Source organism: Lithobates pipiens, unplaced genomic scaffold (genome assembly GCF_037356315.1).
Source record: "Lithobates pipiens isolate NorthernLeopardFrog02 unplaced genomic scaffold, aLitPip1_a1.2 Scaffold_28, whole genome shotgun sequence".
Classification (NCBI taxonomy): domain Eukaryota; kingdom Metazoa; phylum Chordata; class Amphibia; order Anura; family Ranidae; genus Lithobates; species Lithobates pipiens.
In genome coordinates, this window is record NW_027507789.1 from 40381536 (window position 1) to 40398760 (window position 17225).

Below are 17225 nucleotides of genomic sequence, written 5' to 3' on the forward strand. Positions count from 1 at the left end.
ATAATAGAAGTCAGCAAAGGTGTTCTATTGGGTTGAGGTCAGGCCTCTGTGCAGGCCAGTCAAGTTCCTCCACCCCAAACTCGCTCATCCATGTCTTTATGGACCTGCTTTGGTCCAAATCATTTTGTGGAGGGGGGATCATGGTGTGGGGTTGTTTTCACAGGAGTTGAGCTTGGCTCCATAGTTCCAGTGAAAATAACTCTTAAGGCATCAGCATACCAAGACCTTTTTGACAATTTCATGCTCCCAACTTTGTGGGGACACTTTGGGGATGGCCTCTTCCTGTTCCAACATGACTGCCCACCAGTGCCCAAAGCAAGGTCCATAAAGACATGGATGAGCGGGTTTGTGGTGGAGGAACTTGACTGGCCTGCACAGTCCTGACCTCAACCCGATAGAACACCTTTAGGGTGAATTAGAGCAGAGACTGCGAGCCAGGCCTTCTTGACGTCATCAGTGCCTAACCTCACAAATGTGCTTCAGGAAGAATGGTCAAACATTCCCATAGACGCACTCCTAAACTTTGTGGACAGCCTTCCCAGAAGCATTGAAACTGTTATAGCTGCAAAGTGTGGGCCAACTCCATATTGAACCCTACGGACTAAGACGCCATCAAAGTTCAAGTGCGTGTAAAGGTAGGTGTCACAATACTTTTGACAATATAGTGTATATACAAGCAGTTTTAGCTGCCAAAGGATCTTGAATTCTATTTGTCCAAATATTCCATATTGCCTTGTTATGCAACACAGCTAGACCCTCGACCACTAATGCCGCAACACAGCATGGTCGAAAACACGCATCCAGCATGCTGATGGGATGCTGTAGGAGCAGCCAAACTCTGAGGCCGCGTACACACGCGGGGACTGTTCGCTCAACTTTGTCCGCTGAACAGTGTTTCAGCGGACAGTCCGCTCGTGTGTGGGCTTCAGCGGACAGTTTCAGCGGACAGTTTGACGAACAAAGTTTTTCGGAAATCCCGAAAAACTGTCCGCTGAAACTTGGTTTGAGCGGACAGTCCCCGCGTGTGTAGGCTTGTTCGTCAAACTAAGTTCCGCGCATGCTCAGAAAGAATTTATACGCCGAAGGTTGCATTGCAGTGTATAGAACGTCGTTTTCTAGTCCCGTCGTACGTGCCGTTCACGTCATCGCGCACGGTTTCAGCGGACTGTTCGTTCGTCGTGTGTGGCCAAGTCAGTCCATGCTAATTTTGAGCGGACTGTCCGCTGAAACTGTTTGACGAACAAAGTTGAGCGAACAGTCCCCGCGGTGTACGCGGCCTGATGTGTACATTCCTCACTTTTGCAGCTAGTGTGTTCATTGTCTCCACATGTACGCAACAGAATCTGACTTCACAAGAGGGAATACTGGAGGCCGATGTTAGGCCAACACTCCTTGAGTTTAAAAATATATTTACAGGTCTCTTAATTAGTCTGTAATGACATTAGTTTGTGTGTGGTCATCTTCTTTTTTTTTTTTTTTTTTTTTTTTTTTTTTTTTTACTTTTTGCCTTAACAAGTAGATAATATTCAAATGTGAATGTGACTTTAGTTATAAACCTCCATTAGAAGAAGAAGAAAATAATTCCTTTTCTCTTTGTTTTTGTTGGTGCTTTTTTGTCACTACAAATCTGGGATACACTTCTAGACAATTCTTTTTCCACAGCTATCTAGCGGCTTCAAGCAGACCTCATCCTTCACACCTAGCTGTGCTATGTCACCCTGTGTTGCTCAGGTCCCTCGTTAGAGGTGACATGTGGTGCTGCTAATGACATCCCACTCCTGGACCCTGCGCTGTCTTTGTCTAATTGGGCATTTTGGGTGATCTGTGCTGCCCCCGACCCGTTCCAGGTGGGTTCACCCACTCTATAATGTGTCTGACGGACGCAGAGGGTTGATGAGTTTTACAACCAAGCGTTAACCTGGGGGTCCAGTGCTAGCTGAAGGTGGGCTCACATCGGAAGCTCTTGCTGATTAACTTTTGCTTGTTGTGCCATTCTGATCAACTTTTGCTTCTATCTTGAACCCCCGCAATCCGGCCAGCCTGCAGCGTACCCATTTATACTACACTTAATGTTATACTTGGATGTGTCTTTGTTTGTGTTACTGACTCACAAATTAATTGTGCTGAAAGGAAAACCTATTCTGTTTTGGATATGCATGATTTAATAATGAGTTCCAAGTTAAAAGCAAGCTCTTGATATAAAATGACCATTGAATTAAAAAATCTGTGTTGAAAAAAATCAACAATAGACCCCAAATAGTTGTAAATTTAAGTTTAGTTTAGAAAACATTGGATATTTGATGAGCTAATGAGTTAATTTCCCTACCTCCACATGTTCCCAACTGTGAATTGTCAAAAAACACCAAGTAGCAGAATTGATCATAAAATAAAAAAACATAAGAAAAAACTGTGCTTAAATCCCGAACTACAGATCCAATATCTCTAATAACTATTAATATAATGGTATTTAACTAGTAAATAAAAAAATTGAAAGTTTTTTTTGTTTTCCTCGATAACAACTGTTTATATTCAAAGCAAACAAATGCCATCAAATGTGGACGGTGTCTAGTTTACATTAAGGGGTCTAATTGGAAATGTATCCACACAATTTTCACCCAGGATTCAGGTATTTTTCCAATTAAATCCAATTAGGAAATGGTATGAATCTTGAGTGAAACCTGTGTGAATCGTGTGTTTATAAATTTATAAATAGATTTATATAAATAAAAATATTCTATATATATATATATATATATATATATATATATATATATATATATATATATATATATATATATATATATATATATATATATATATATATATATATATATATATATTTATAGATTTGTAAATAGACCCCCAAGTTTGCCAAGGAGACCGCTGTGACAAAGGTGGTGCCAGCCCTTATGTAAGAGATCCCTACCTCTGAAAGTTCAACACTGGTTAGCAAGACTTAATAAAATCATGACTACAGAGAACCTTACATTTTCATTGAAGGCTCAACTACAAGCTCATTCCTGAATATGGACTCAACCTACCACCCACCACATCTACTTCATGCAGCAGCCCCCCCCCCCCCCCCCCACATACGTAAATGTCTACCTGCTAGATGCCTGATCATGCTGACATACCCTCCCGCCCTCCCACCGGACATTATCCCTCCCCAAGATCAGAATGCATGCTGTGTACAAATGCAAAAATCTGTATTCAGCAACAATGCCTGTGTACACAATGCCTTGCTCACATAATTTATAATCTTATCTTTTCAGTCCAGCAAATAGAAGTATAAACTGTTTTTAAAGAGGAGGTCCAGCGCCCCCCGCACCCCCCGCACTACGGAGAGATGCCAAACTTCCCACCGGAAGGTGGGGGGGGGGGGGGTGGGAGACAGATAATCGGAAGTTCTACTTTTGAGTAGAATGCGGCTTTAAAGTGCCGTTCCGGGTAAAATGTAACCATACCTCCCACCTTTCCCTCCTACACCCCTTTCTCTTACCCCACTCTAACCTGTCCTGCAAGGTTTTTTTTTCTTTGTTCTTACCTGGTAAAGCAAGTTATACTCGCCTAAGTCCAGGTCACTGTTTTAAGGTGTGGGGGACCACTAACATAGTTATCATGTACCTGGTAGAAGAGCCTGAATGGACGAGCAAGGCTTCCCTTACCACTCTGACTCGGGGCCACTGATAGAGTAAACAGGAGGCGCCAGAGGGCAGAGTCGCACGAGTGCCAGAAAGTCTTTGGTGGCAGTTGATAGACCCAGAAGTGTTTTTGGAGACCTTCAGCAGGAGACCAACAGGTGGCAGCAGGTCCAGATGGCAGCAGCAAGGAGCAGGGTCAAACAGGCAGGGTCAGATATAAGGTTCAGGCGGATCGTGGTCAGGAAGCGAGCCAAGTCAAAACCGGATCAGAGGTGCAGGTGCCAGGGAAGAGACAGGAGACAGGTCACAGGACGAGCCAAGGTCGGTACAGGCAGCAGAGTTCAAGGATGGTCAGACGAGCCAGGTAGGTAACAGGTAATCAGGACACAGGTTCACAGAGGTCAGGATATTCGGAAGCTGAAGACAAAGCAGCCCCAGGCAAGGTGTTTGCTGAACTCAAATAGGCTAGTTTGGCACCAGCGCGGATGCGTGCAGGCGCTAGCGAGCGTGGGTGCGTGCAAGCACAGGGGCGTGCGCGGGTGCACGCAAGCGCCGTCGCATATGGGGGTGCGCGATGGCTTCTGTTTGAGCTCCTGTTCACGCTTGCGCTCATCTATGCACCACAGCCCGGTTTCTATGCGCAACAGGAACCCGCATTCTTCTGCGCCTCAGAGGTCTTCTGGGAGGATAAGACTGTCTGCTGGTGGGAGCATCCCGACAATAGTGCTGTAGATGTTCCCTTGCTGGCCATTCCCCTACCATCCCCTCATGCTGTTGTCACACCTCTTCAAGATCCTGCGATGGCCCCGTTACTGGATAGCCAATAGAAATGTCCATGTCATACAAGCACCGACAGGAACACCTGAAGAAGGACCATTCTGGATGTAAACTGAAAAGTAGAGAAGGCTTGGTACTCCAGTTACATGTGACCATGTTTGGAGCAGTTATAGAGGGGTTAACATTAGCCTGGAGATGAGCATTACAGCTTTGCGTATTTTTGAATGCATTTACTTTTTTAAATCAACAATGCAATTACTAATAACCACTCTATAGTAACTAAACAATTACGGCTGAAAGGGGAAAAATCAAACCACTGTATGAACACCAATATGGTTAATGGAAAATTGACAGCCATATTGACCGACTCTCATGATAAATCCCTTGGAGTTTGGCAGCTTTGGATTTCACGTTCTCATCCTTCGTGTTTTTGACCATTAATCGCTGGATATCTGATCTCCCTTCACCCATTTTCTGTTTGCTGCTTCTTTATTTTTTCTTCTTCTTTTTTTTTTTTTTTTCCTTTCTCTTTGTTTTCTTGTTTGTACTGTTTACTACACGTACTGGTTCTATGTAGATGGCCTTTTCTATTCCCTGTTTTGGATTGGGGGAATAGGCCATGTTTGTTTTTTGATTACTTTATGTACTGGGCAACACAGTGGCTAAGTGTAAAGCACTGCGTAAATTGATGGTGCTATAGAAGAAATAAATGTAACAGTTCCTGCCTTCCCTTTTTTATGTATGTGACCATTTGTCACATTTTGCATTATATCTGTAATTTTGTCCATCCGATGTGCGCGTTTCACTCTATTGTCTACATGCTAACTGCACATTCTCATGTTTTTCTTTTTGAATGCATGTAGTATTATTGTACAATTTTTGCTATACAATAATAAAATCTTTTGTAAATGAAGGGGGGGAGAAAAATAAGTGTCTCTTTAAATCTGGAAGCAGAGACCATTATAGTCAGTCAGTCACCAACCTTTGGGCATTCATACTGGACTGAATAAAAGGAGGCCTGGGCATATATATATATATTATGCACCCTGTTTCCCCAAAATAAATTATATATAATGTAGTGTGTGCGTGTATATAATGTTTGGGGGTTCTGCATAATTTTCTAGAAAAAAAAATGTAAGATTTTTACTTTGTAAAAAAAAAAAGTGTCAAAATAGGCTGGGTCCTTTAAAGGGAAAGTTCACCTTTTACCACAAAACTGCCCATGCAGATAAGGGGCACCTGTAAATAAAAACAATGTGTGCAGCTCTGACTAAATTTGAATAATGCCCTTGCTATAGGTTTAGGCTCTTTACATACCTTATGATGCCTGACTGGAATACTTCCAGGATGTTGCTAAGTGAGGCCTAGTCATTAGGGATGAGCCCAACACCCCCTGGTTCGGTTCGCATCAGAACTTTTGAACGGACCGCAAATTCGTACGAACTTTAGAACCCCATTGAAGTCTATGGGACTTGAACGTTCGAAATAAAGTGCTAATTTTAATGGCTAATATGCAAGATACTGTCCTAAAAAAGGGTTTGGGGACCTGGCTCCTGCCCCAGGGACATGGGTCAATGCCTAAAATGTTTTTAAAAATGTCTATTTTGACGGGAGCACTGATTTTAATGACAATTAAAGTGAAAAAAAAAAGTGAAATATTCCTTTAAATATCGTGCCTGGGGGGTGTCTATAGTATGCCTGTGAAGGGCCACGTGTTCCTGTGTTTAGAACAGTCCCTGCACAAAATTACATTTAACGGAAAAAAAGTCATTTCAAACTGCTTGCGTTTTTTATGTAATATCTGGTTCCGGCAATATGGATGAAAATCATTGAGAAAAATCGCATGGGTAGCCCCCCCTGCTCATTACCAGCCCCTTTGGGTCCTGTACGGATATTAAGGGGAATCCCGTACCCATATAAAAAAAAAAAAAGACGTGGGGCCCCCAGGCCCTATATACTCAAAACAGCAGTATACAGGCGGTGCAAACAAGACAGGGACTGTGTAGGTTTGTTGTGTTAAGTAGGATCTGTTTGTAATTTTGAACTGGTACATTTTTAAAGTGTAGCTCCAGTCAAAGAAATCTATTTTTAAGCTTTTTGGAAAACATAGGGAAGGGTTATCACCCCTGTATGATTTGTTTTGCCGTCTGTCTTTTTTCATCTCACTTCCTGTTGTCTCCTTCCATTTGCAAGTAGGCGACGTTTGTAAGTTGGCTGTTTGAAAGTAGGGGCCTGCCCTATATGCTCTGCAGAAATGGCGGAACAAGGTGTTGGTGTTGCTACAACATTGTAAGCCCTCAAAGTGACCCTTGGTGGGCGCTGGAGCGCCCTGCTGTGAACGATTATATCAAGAATTGTAATTACATGCCATTGTTGAACAGTGGTAGAAAAATTGACCTTTAGTGGTTGTGGTGCTGGTGCTGGTGCAACAACACTGTAAGTCCTCACAGTTACTCTCGGTGGGCACAAGAACGGGCCCTGCTGTGAAATATTATATCAAGAATTGTAATTACATGCCCCTGTTAAACAGGGGCAGAAAAATTGGGCCTTAGGCACTGGTGCTGGTGCCACGACACTGCAACCTCTCCCATATACTCTAGTTGTAGTGCAGGAATGAGCCCTGCTGCAAAACATTGCATCAAAAATTGTAATTGAACGCCCCTGTTAAACAGGGGCTGAAAAATTGGGCTGGTGGCATCACCCAGAACTAAAAATGTTCTTGCAACATATCAGCGGAGGGGGAGGAAGAGGATATACAATCAACATAACAGGACAGTCACTCAGCATCAGCATAGGCAGTCTTGAAGGGATGTGATATTTAAAAAAAAAATAATAATTATTCGGTTACATCAGCTTCAGGTGCTTGGTAGCTGTGGGTGATCCAAGACTGATACATCTTGATGAAGGTCAGTCGATCAACCGAGTCGGTGGACAGGCGCACCCTGTGATCGGTAACCAAGCCACCAGCAGCACTGAAGGTGCGTTCCGAAAGACCGCTGGATGCAGGACAGGCCAGTAGCTCAATTGCATACTGTGCAAGCTCGGGCCAGTGATCCATCCTCAAGATCCAGTAAGCCAGAGGATTTTCGGTGGGAAAGGTGTCCAAGTCTGACCTTGCCCCTAGGTATTCCTGCACCATGTAAATCAGACGCTGGGGATGGTTGCTGGAACCGATCATACCTTGGGGCTGCGGACTAAAAAATTGTCTGAACGCATCGGTCAGACGGCCACCTTCTCCACCACTCCTTCTGACCGATGCCTCAGCAACACATTGTCCAGGACCAGGCGTTTGTAACCTCCCAGTCTCTGGGAACGCGTTGCACAGACCTTTCTGCAAGGCCTCCCGGAGATGTCTCATCCTCTGCTCCCTCTGCAATGGTAAGATAAGGTCGGCAACCTTACCCTTGTACCGTGGATCAAGGAGAGTGGCCAGCCAGTAATGGTCCCTCTCCTTGATCCGAAGAATACGAGGATCCTTCCGCAGGCTTTGCAGGATCAGGGAGGCCATGCAGCGTAGGTTAGCTGAGGCATTCGGTCCGGAGTCCTCTGGGTCACTAAGGACAACATGATCCGCAGGTACCTCCTCCCAGCCACGTACAAGTCCACGGGTTTCTTGGGACTGTAAATCATCCCTACAAGACTGCTGCTGATGCTGAGTGCAAGCCTCCACCTCCATGCTGACACAATCATCCTCCTCCTCCTCCTCCTCTTCCTGTGTAATGGGTGGGACAGCAGGAACACTGTCTGGATAAAGGGGGCCTTGAGAGGCAAGGAAGTCCTCCTCTTCCTGCCTCTGTTCTGCCTCAAGTGCCCTGTCCATTATTCCATGCAGCGTATGCTCCAACAGGTGGATAAGAGGTACAGTGTCACTGATGCATGCACTGTCACTGCTCACCATCCTTGTGGCCTCCTCAAATGGTGACAGGACAATGCATGCATCCCTGATCATGCCCCACTGGCGTGGTGAGAAAAAAACGAGCTCCCCTGACCCTGTCCTGGTGCCGTAGTCGCACAGGTACTCATTGATGGCCCTCTGCTGCGTGTGCAGCCGCTGCAGCATGGCCAACGTTGAGTTCCACCTGGTGGGCATGTCACATATAAGGCGGTTCTTGGGCAGGTTCAACACGTTTTTGAGCTCAGCCAGCCGAGCACAGGCATTAAATGATCGGCGGAAATGCACACAGACTTTCCTGGCCTGCTTCAGGACATCCTGTAAGCCCGGGTACCTGCCCAAGAACCGCTGCACCACCAGGTTAAGGACGTGAGCAACACAGGCCACATGGGTCAGTTGTCCCAGTCGGAGGGTGGAGAGGAGGTTGGTGCCATTGTCACAAACCACCATTCCTGGCTTAAGCTGGCGTGGCATCAACCACCTCTCGGCCTGCCCCTACAGAGCTGATAAAATATCCGCCCCAGTGTGGCTCCTGTCCCCCAAACAAACCAGCGCAAGCACGGCATGGCATCGTTTTGTCTGCGTACTTGCATAGCCCTTTGAACGCCTACGGAGCACCGCTGGTTCTGAGGACATAGCACTGGAAGAGGCCATGGAGGAAGAAGAAGAGGAGGGGGTGAAGGAGAGAGGTGTCACAACCAGTAGTAGCATTTTGGAGGGGTGGTGGCGGAACAACCTCCAACACTACTGCACCTTGTCCTGCATCCTTCCCAGCTGCCAGAAGAGTGACCCAATGGGCCGTGAAAGACCGGTAACGTCCCTGTCCATGCCTGCTGGACCATGAGTCAGCGGTAATATGCACCTTACCGCTGACCGCCCTGTCCAGCGAGGCAAGGACATTGCCTTCCATATGCCGGTAGAGAGCCGGAATCGCCTTCCGTGAGAAAAAAGGTGTTTGGGGACCTGCCACTGAGGAACCGCACATTGTACAAACTCACGGAAGGGGGCTGAGTCTACCAACTGAAAAGGCAGCAGTTGAAGTGCTAGCAATTTAGCCAAGCTAGCATTCAACCGCTGGGTATGTGGATGGCTGGGAGTGAACTTTTTTCGACGGTCCAGCAGCTGGGGCATGGAAATTTGCCTGCTATAATCGGACGTGGGTGTACTGCTAGCAGAGTGCCCGGAAGCACTTGGCTGTGACACACCTAATTCTACACCTTCATTCCTCTCAGAGCAGGTTTCAGAGAGGACTGAAGGTCTATTGAGGTTGGAGATCCCAGCTGATGAGGAGCAAGGAGAGGTCCGCTTTGTTCTTTGGTGTGGGTCTTTGAGGTACGCTTGCCAACGAGCTGCATGGCAGGTCAACATATGTCTGGTCAAGCATGTGGTGCCCAAGCGGCTGATGTTTTGGCCACGCGAGATACGCTTGAGACATATGTTGCAAATAGCAGCGGAGCGATCTGATGCACTCGTCTCAAAAAAGGCCCCCACCAAAGAACTTTAAGAATAACGCGCAGAGGCAGTGCCCTGCACAGGCGGAGCTCTGCCGTGTGATTCAGTCAGTGTGCTTCCCCTAATGCCGCGTACACGCGATCAAATTGTCCGGCGTACTTAGTCCGCCGGAATGCATTTCACCGGACAATTCGAACGTGTGTGGGCTTCAGCGGACTTTCTCAGCGTAAAGTCTTGAAAGTCCGGACTTGGGTTTCAGCGGACAATACGTTTGTCAGGATGCTCAGAAGCAAGTACGAAAAGGAAGCTATTGGCTACTGGCTATTGAACTTCCTTTTTCTAGTCCCGTCATACGTGCTGTACGTCATCGCGCTAGCAAACGCCGGACTTTCTGTGTGTCCGTGTGTGGCCAAGTCCGTTCGGTAGAAAGTCCGCCAGACTATCCGCCGGATTGTTTGCCGGACTAAGTACGCCGGACAATTTGATCGTGTGTACGCGGCATAAGCTGGCCCCCGGAGGGCATCCTGCCTCTTTGGACCTCCTCCTCTCTCCTACCAGGCACCCACGTGGAGTCAGTGCCCTCATCATCCCCTCCCTCTTTATCGCTGGAGCAAACCTGGCAGTATGCTGCAGCTTGTGGAACATGACTGCCAGATTGCTGTCCTTCTTGAGCATTCCCTCTCTCTGCGCTCACGCTACTGCCTTCCTCTAGCTGAGTATCATCATCAGAGCCTACAAAACACTGGGCATCCTCCTGGAGCATGTACCCAACACTGTGCTCAAAGAGTTCAGGGGACTCCTCAGGAGGACGTGGTGGGTCTAGGGAAGGAGTCACTGATGATGACATTGAGACGAGGGAAGAAGATGCGTTGGCAGCTGCTTTGCTAGTACCCTGAGCCTGGGTGAGAGAGGATGAGGAGGATGAAGAGGGCTTGGTCATTCACTCTACCAAGTCTTCGACATGATGCGGCTCAACACGTCCAGCTGCCGAAAATAAGGACAAGCGTGTCCCATGACCACGTGCTGATGATGCACCACGTCCACGACCAGCACTGTTGTCTCTAGACACAGAGCCTGCTTGCCCTCTTTTATCGGCTCGTGCCTGTCTGCCTCTCCTTGTTGGCCTTCCAGACATGGTAATGGCCTGAAGGGAGATGGGAAAACCAGCAATTGGGTAGTGTATATTGTGCTGGAGGCACACAACACCCACTAACTCCTGCAGATGCCTTTATTATAGAACAGGAATTAAAGGGTAGATACTGGTGTATTCTGTGTTGTGCTGGAGGCACACAACACCAACTAACTCCTGCAGAAGAGCAATATAGCTAGCTATATAGGTGGATATAATGGTGTATAGTGTGGTCAGGGCACGTAGACAACACGCACATTCTCCTACAACTGACTGAAAGCTCTATTACAGAAGAGCAATATAGCTAGCTATATAGGTGGATATAATGGTGTATAGTGCGGTCAGGGCACGCAGACAACACCACAGAAGAGCAAGAACACTAAATCGGCCGATAACGAATGGTGTATACTGTGTTGAAGGTACACAGAGAACACCCACTAACTCCTACAGACGCCAACACACTACACAAGGCCGCCACGCTGGCGGCCTTATATAGTGTGGGGCGTGTACTACACAGCCTGAGCTATGATTGGCCACAGGCATCCTGCCTATGGCCAATCATGGCTCTCCTCGCTGCCGGCGCTGTGATTGGCCAAGCATGCGGGGTCACAGTGCATGCTTTGCCAATCATAAGCCAGCAATGCACTGCGATGGCGCAGTGCATTGTGGGCCATGAGCACCACACTAATTTGGTGCGAACGCCCCATAACGTTCGGCATTCACCGAACGTGCGAACAGCCGATGTTCGACTCGAGCACGAAGCTCATCCCTACTAGTCATCACTGCTCACCTCCACCATCACAGGAATGAGCTTTCAAATGCTGAGCTCAGAACTACTGCATCAGGTCCTGTGATGGCGGAGGTCAGCAGTGGTGACTAGGCCTCACTTAGTAACCTCCTGGGAGTATTCCAGTCAGGCTTCATAAGGTATGTAAACGGTTCCTAAAGCATTATTTGAGCATTTTTTTTATACACGTGTGTACATGTGTTTTTCAGGCGTTTACAGGCTTGAGCATTTTTGTTTTAACCAATGAAAAGCTAGATCATAGGAGAAGAAAAGAACAACTTCAACTTTGGAACTAGGAAACAGCTGAAATCCACAAGTCTGTGTGAGACAACAGAGAAGACAAGGGAGCGATCACCAGGGGAAGGTTATTGATGTAGCTGTGAGTAATATCCTACCATTGGATAGCCTGCTGCAGGATAGAGGATCCCTTTAGTGGATGAGCTCATGGAGGTGCGTTCCTTCTTGGTTCCCTCGATCCGTGTGAGCCCTTTTCATCTCTATAACTTGAGATCCAGCAACTCTGTTAAGCGGCGCTGATTGATTGTTTTCATGAACAGAAACACAGGGTTAGAGATGGCCTTGCTATTCGCCCGGTGGTCGGTTTGTGGCAAACTTTGCTCGTTCGCGATTCGCCAAACCGGCGGACTTCTGGCGCTGTTCACAGCAGACATATTCGTTTACATTGTGAAGAACTTTGACCCATGACACATCCATCGTGGGGTACAGGACAGCCAATTGAGACATTTTAGCATATGGACATACCCCTTACCTATTAAATAGACCTGATCTGGCGGCCATTTTACATTCTGTCTTTTGTCAGTGTAGGGACAGGATGCTGTGTGGAGCAGGGACAGTCAGTTATCAGCTATTACTATTAGGTCCACAAAGGTCCTTTTAAGGACTGGTATAGGTGTACAGTATATAGGGTTGTAATACACTTATAATTTCTTTAAAATATAGAAAGCATATTATAGTGCACTGCAGTGCTGACCGATTCTGCAGCTGTCTTTTCTCAGTGTAGGGACAGTTTGGTGTTTGGAGCAGGGACAGTCTGCAATTCACTAGCTACTAGCTAGATACTATTAGCTCCACAAAGGTCCTTTTAAGGACTGGTATAGGTGTACAGTATATAGGGTTGTAATACACGTATAATATACTTTCTTTCGAATATAGAAAGCATATTATAGTGCACTGCGGTGCTGCTGACCGATTCTGTATCTGTCGTTTCTCAGTGTAGGGACGGTTTGGTGTTTGGAGCAGGGACAGTCTGCAATTCACTAGCTACTAGCTAGCTACTATTAGCTCCACAAAGGTCCTTTCAAGGACTGGTATAGGTGTACTATTTGGTGTGCAGTATATAGGGGTGTAATACACACACAAAATACTTTCAAATATAGAAAACATAGTATAGTGCATTTCCACTGTGCAGCATTGTGACTGCTGAGCGGTTCTGCAGCTATACTACAAAGAGTGAAGATGGGGAGGAGAAGGAGGCAGACTGCTAATGTATTAGGAGCGAGGCATCAACCATTTACAGTCACATCTGGCGCTCCGAGGACGCTGGCACATGGCTCCGCAGTGTGGGCTTTTTTTAACGTGTCCGCTGCTGACAATAGTGTTGTCATCTGCAATCTTTGCAGTCAACGCATAAGTTGCGGTAAGCCCAACACTCACCTAGGAAAGACCGACTTAAGAAGGCACATGAGCTGCCATCACCGAGCCCAGTGGGAGCAACGGAACCCACAAAGCCACACTCCAGGCTCTCACCGTCCAGCCTCTTCTACTTCTCCTTCTCCTCTCTCCTCAGAATTGTCCTCCACTGGAAAAAGGCGGGCTTCCGTGGGCCAAATGTTTGAGTGTAAAAAAATGATGACGCCGGATAACCCTCTTGCCCAACGGTTGACTGCTGGCTTGTCAGAACTGTTAGCCCGCCAACTACTGCCATATCAACTGGTGGACTCGGAGGCCTTTCGAAAATTTGTGGCCATTGAAACACCACAATGGAAGGTCCCAGGAAGGAAGTATTTCTCACACAAGGGCATCCCAGAGCTATATGGCCATGTTCAGCGGCAAGTGAATGTATCTCGGTGCCAAGATACATCTGACCACAGACACGTGGTCTAGCAAACATGGGCAGGGAAGGAATATAACTTTTACTGCCCACTGGGTGAACCTTCTGACAGCCGTCAAGCATGTAACCCATGGCACCCGTGTAGATTTGGTTTTACTGCCACGGATTGCATGCAGGCCTGCCTCTTCTTTTCCTCCTACTCCATCCTCCCTCTCCTCCTCGGCTGACTCCTCCTTTTCCGCTGCTAGCATCTCTTCTGCTGCGCCGTCCAAGATCCCCAGAACCTATTCGATAATGCCAGGTGAGACGTTGCCATGCTGTGCTGCGTCTGTTGTGCCTGGAAGCCAAGAGCCACACTGGCCCTGCACTCCTTTCAGCTTTGCGTTCACAGGCAGATCAATGGCTAACACCGCTCAATTTGACAGTTGGTAAAGTGGTGTGTGACAATGGTGCCAATCTGCTTTAATGCATTGAAACAGGGCAACATTACACACGTGTCATGCATGGCACACGTCTTAAACCTGGTCGTGCAGCGATTTGTTGTCAAATACCCTGGGGTCCAGGACATCTTGCGGCAGGCAAGGAAAATCTCGGCCCATTTCAGAAGATCTTACACGGCCATGGCTCGCCTTGCTGACATTCAGCAGCGACACAATCTGCCGGTCAGACGTCTTATTTGCGATTGCCTGACGCGATGGAACTCAACCTTCTATATGCTTGATAAGCTGCTCCAGCAGAAACGTGTAGTTAACGACTACCTGTATGAACTCTGCAGCAGAACAGGTTCTGGGGAGCTTGGTTTTTTTTTTCACCGCGCCAGTGGCTGCTCATGCACGACGCATGCAGACCTCTGCGGCCATTTGATGAGATCACCAAACTGGTCAGTCGCAGCCATGGCGCCATCAGTGATATGGTACCTTTATGCCTTTTTTATGGAGCGTGCATTACGTCGTGTCATTGATCAAGCTGTGGAGGAGCAGGAGCAGGAAGATGAGGAAGTTGCAATGCTGGATGAATTCCCGGGGGGCTACTCTATTTAAGACAAGTAAACAAGTCTGAAGAGGAGTCAGAGGAGGATGGTGCTGGGGCGGATGAGGAGGAGCAAGAAGAGCATGCTTTAAACCTTTCTGGGATCCCTGTTGTCCGTGGATGGGAGGGGGGTGGACGACATTATCCTGGATTATGAGCAGGAGCCAGGCCAAATGGGGGCCTTCATGCTCCAGTGTTTTAACGGGGACCCCCGTATTAAAAGCATAAAGGTCAAGGACCAGTACTGGGTGGCAACGTACTTGGACCCCCGGTACAAACACAAAATTGTGGAAATGTTACCACCTTCACAGAGGGCTGTCAGAATGGAACACTTCCAGGCCTTGCTTAGAGAAATGCTGCATTTTGCTTTTGCGTGTGCTGGCAGAGGAATTCCCACTCCCAGAGAGAGTTGCGGGTACCAATCCAACAGCACCTGCAAGAAGAGGGCAGTTTGAAGATGTGTTGGTCACTTCTGTTATGAGATCATTCTTTCAGCCAACCCATCGACAGGTGTCATCCGGATCCAGCATCAGGGAACGCCTAGACCGACAGGTGTCCGACTACATCGGGTTAATGGCCGATGTGGACACTCTGAGAAGTGATGAACCCCTGGACTACTAGGTGGGCAGGCTTGACCTCTGGCCAGAGCTTGCACAATTTGCAATGGAACTGTTGGCTTGCCTCTCGTCCAGTGTCCTGTCCGAAAGGACGTTCAGCACAGCAGGGGGGATCGTGACGATAAGCGTACTCGCCTAGCTTACAACAGTGTTGACTACCTCATTTATAAAAATGAATGAGGCATGGATCTCGGAAGAATTCAACACATGTGACCAGTAGACCTTGTATATGCATAACTCTATAAACGATCTTTATAATCTAGCACATGGACCTTTTTTTCTACCTTTTGGCTCAGTTTTACAAAAAAAGCACACCGTACTATATGCCCGTACCCTCCTGTTTGAAGAGGTTGAGCGGTGTCATACTTTTGGGTCCCGCAGTGAGTTGCTGGTATCAGTGCTGGTGTCCGTGCTCTCTATCTTGGTGCTGGTGTGGCATCAGTGCTCTCTATCTCGGTGCTGGTGTCAGTGCTCTCTATCTCGGTGCTGGTGTCAGTGCTCTCTATCTCGGTGCTGGTGTCAGTGCTCTCTATCTCGGTGCTGGTGTCAGTGCTCTTTCTCGGTGCTGGTGTCAGTGCTCTCTTTCTCGGTGCTGGTGTCAGTGCTCTCTTTCTCGGTGCTGGTGTCAGTGCTCTCTTTCTCGGTGCTGGTGTCAGTGCTCTCTTGCTCGGTGCTGGTGTCAGTGCTCTCTTTCTCGGTGCTGGTGTCAGTGCTCTCTTTCTCGGTGCTGGTGTCAGTGCTCTCTATCTCGGTGCTGCTGTCAGTGCTCTCTATCTCGGTGCTGGTGTCAGTGCTCAGTCTCTATCGCGGTGCTGGTGTCAGTGAGGGAGATAGCAGCAGAGAAGTCAATCAGCAGGCAATGCCAGCACCATGGCTGAGGATCAGCACTGGACTGGCACCTCCGGACCACCGCAGTGGAGCCCTGCATAGGTGGGGGTAAGGTCAGAGGGAGGGGTCAGGGGCTCAAGCACAGGTTGGCACACTTGGGACACTGGCACAGAACTGCGCTGCCCTGACTGTGGCACTGTTAATCTCCTGAGTCCTGCACCCCCTTCATAGCCTTGTCTGACCTTGCCTCACCTCCCATGGCCTTCATGCGCTCCTGATTTGACAAAATTTCACAGATAAAAAAAGAAGTGGTTTAAGTACAGTAAAACCTTGGTTTGAGAGTAACTTTGTTTGAGAGCGTTTTGCAAGACAAGCAAAATTTTTTGATACATTTTTTCTTGATATACAAGCGATCTGTTGATTTTCAAGTAGCGTCATGTCACAACTGAGTGTAAAAGAGAAGGGAGATGCCTCTAAGTGTAGCATTATGGTTACATTTAATGAAGGTACAACATTTAGCAACTCACATGGTTAATGATTAAAACGGGCTCCTCTAAGTATGCAGGCATCCGGGGTATAGCTGTCCACATAGACCATCCTCCGCACCACTATCGATGTCATCTCTTCCACACTGCACTCCACGAGCGATTCAAGCCTCACTTTCAGATCGCTCTACTGCAAGGTAGGTCATAATTGCAGACTGACAGCGGTGAGAGCCATTGGTGAGGAGGATGGTCAATGTGGACAGCTTTACCTCAGATGCCTGCAAACTTAGATGTGTCTGTTTTAATCATCAACCACGTGACTTGCTAAACGTTGAACTTTCCTTAAATGTAACCATATTGCTACACTTAGAGGCGCCTCTCTTCTCTTTTATACAATGGAGCTCCTGCTGGATTTTGCTTCTAATGCCCTTGTGGAGGCTTCCGTTTGTGGATGGACATTTTATGGTTACACAACCTATCACATTGGTATAATCTTTTTTAATATGGACTATAAACT